The following is a 2,991-nucleotide window of genomic DNA, read 5'->3' on the forward strand; positions in this document are numbered from 1 at the left end:
TCATGGACCATATAATTCATACATATTATTTGTGTTCTTGATTCCATAGAGGGTTTTGAATAAGAATAACGGAAACTTCGCCACATTTCAACTACAATTTATTTTTACTCATCTCTGTTATATCCAGGTGAACTAAATTAAATATGAAAAGGCCTTAAAACTACACGTCGAATACAAGTTAGAGCTAAGCCCATACGTCAACAATCTCTTACAACTGACGATACATATATGAATTTGAATTAAAGGTTCCGAAATATTTTTATCACACTTAAACAGTAGATATGTGGAGATCTCCGCAACGATACTTTGAAAGATCTCTTGATACACAACGGATTCTTCATCCACTAAAGAAGTATTGTTGCCAAAGCGAACACCTTCTGTGGTTTTATTAATTTTATTAGGAAGTATGTTATCTGTTTCTGCTAACAACTTCAATTTTTCAAAGCTAAGTGTTCGCTAGAATTCGTATTTTGAGTTCAATCGAAATTGGAGAGCTATAATTAGTCATAAATAATTCGCTGAACAACTTTGTATAATTTGTGGTGTTTTTATAAAAAGTGTTTTTTTTTCTGCTTGAAAAGTGTTTACTTGTTTTTTAAACTTTTTTCTCATTATATAAAACTGAAATGAATTTGTTCTTGTACAAATATTTATATTTAATTAAAAAAAAAAAAAAAAAAAATTTCCCATACCGGGAATCGAACCCGGGCCTGCTGGGTGAAAGCCAGCTATCCTAGCCACTAGACCATATGGGATGTTGTAAATTTATAGAATGTTGCGATACGCATTGTTACTGTTTGCTTAATCGATCGATCGCCAACAACACTACCAACAACAAAAAAATATTTGTTTACGAAACAACCAAAGCAAAATTCAAAATCAAAGCTTTTTTTTTTAACTTGCAAAAAAATGCTCTCACAACAAACCATAATAAAAAGAGAAATGTTTTTGTATGAGTAGGCAGGTAGTTTGTATATTGCAAATTGCTCAGGCCATTATGTTTTTAGTTTTGTATTGGAAACAAAAACAATATGTACAAATGCTTTTATTTAATACATTAGTCGACTTCAGTAGGTAAATAGGTAGAAGTGGTTTATAAACATCTTTTATTTACACACATTAAGTTGATAGGAAAAAGTTGGTCTTTTTAAAATGTTAAGGTATTAAAGTGGAAATCTTTGTTGTTTTATTTGTTTATTTTTATCGAGTACTTTTTTTGATGATGATAATTTTATTATTATTTTTATTGACCAACTAACCTCAATTTTTAATATTAATGTTTTTGAAATATTTAGAAAAATATTTTGTTTTTCTAATATTTAAATGTGTATATGTAGATACAGAATAGAATTAAGGAATTTTTAATACTTAAATTGTTGAATTTTGGTAGTGTATGAGTGTATTAACATATACGTGGGCATTAACATATTATTATTTGTGTAAATTATTATATACAGAATTCGTAAAATTAGTAATATTTAAATATATTGTGAGTAACTTAATTAGAACGTAAGAATTCAAAAATATTAAGTAATAAATCATTGGAAACATGAAAAATATTCCACGTGACCCGATAAATTTTGGTTTGGATCGCTGATATTATCTATGGTATGGAACATTTATTGTATGTGTATATAAACATAGATTTTAAAACATAGTGTACATACAAATATAGAGTACGAATTCGGCTACCGCCTATGCTAGTAAGATTACAGACATACATCAATCCATTCCTTTTACGAAATGAGTTTAATATCCCTACGCGTCTACTAAGAATTTTATATTACTACTTAAATGTTCGAAACCTCTATCGAATAGCAAATAGAGTAAGAAAGTTCCAAATAAAAGTTGTAGTTATGCAGGGATTTGCATTAGACAAGACCTTTGCAATAGAAATGGGTAGTTCATTCAAAACAGTAATGCCTCAAAACATTCAACAAATAGTCACAGCGATTATTCGAGACTCACAAGAAGGCATAAATGAGATTGAAAAAAGTGATGTGAAGTGTAACTTCACAAACAATAGGATGAATTATTTCGATTGAGAGTATGGCAGTATGTAAAAGACTATTCAGGTATTTTAATAAACATGTTAATTATTTCTTACTAAGCGGTTGGGAGTAAATTTAAATACAGCTAGTCCCCGGAGGTGTTAAGGCCAATATCATTAGTCCCCGAGTAAGCGCAGTATTCTCTACCTAAAGGCACAGCTGCCTTAATATCAGTCTTATCACGGGCATGTTTCACAATTGACTTATTATTGCCAGTCGAAAGATAGCCCCGAAAATTGTACGAGAAATTCAGACATCAACCGGTAAAGTTGCTACAACTAAGATTACGGAATGTAGACATGGAAGTAACGTTAAAAAAATAATTGCAGGTGCAAGTAGAAAGTGAAATTGACAGCCCATCCTGATATTTAGGTTGAGCTTAGCTTAAACTTGTTAAGCTCATGAACTTTTTATACATTTAATATTAAAAATCCACTATAATTGTATAATCCCAAATTGTGCTGCATAAAATTTTTAAAGATGTTGTTTGTTACAATCTTTCCAAACATTAAATGTGATAATAAATTTTAAAAAGAAAATTATTTTCCCTTATACCAATGCTATGGTATACATTACAATTATATTTACAAACGGTGAATGTGATTTACTTATTTTACAGCAATATGCTTTAAGATTATCATAAAAGACAATAGATTTAATTTTTTTAAAATATAATTTATAGTTGATAGTTAATATAAAACCAGTTAAAATAGAAATGTCACTATGAAGATTTATTTTGTGCAATTATAAATGACGTTTTCTATGGTGTGGTGGTGCTACTGGAATGTTTTAAAAACAAAATGACAATTTACGACTTTAGAGATTTTCTTTATTGTTTTGGTGTTTTTGTTTTTTTTTTGTTGCTTTTAACCAAACTGTCTCTTTTAAAATGGAATTTTTAGCTATAGTTAATGGTGAAATTTTGCAATTTTTCTTAGAT

At 28.9% G+C, this 2,991-nt stretch overlaps 1 non-coding gene across 1 annotated transcript; it reads right to left on the reverse strand.

Moving 5' to 3' along the window:
- Window positions 1–683: 683 nt before the first annotated feature.
- Window positions 684–755, reverse strand: Trnae-uuc (transfer RNA glutamic acid (anticodon UUC)). The gene has a single exon. It is a non-coding gene; the product is annotated as a tRNA-Glu (tRNA).
- Between the last annotated feature and the right edge of the window lie 2,236 nt (window positions 756–2,991).

This window comes from Condylostylus longicornis, unplaced genomic scaffold, assembly GCF_029603195.1.
Source record: "Condylostylus longicornis isolate FDR11 unplaced genomic scaffold, ASM2960319v2 ptg000011l, whole genome shotgun sequence".
Lineage (NCBI taxonomy): Eukaryota > Metazoa > Arthropoda > Insecta > Diptera > Dolichopodidae > Condylostylus > Condylostylus longicornis.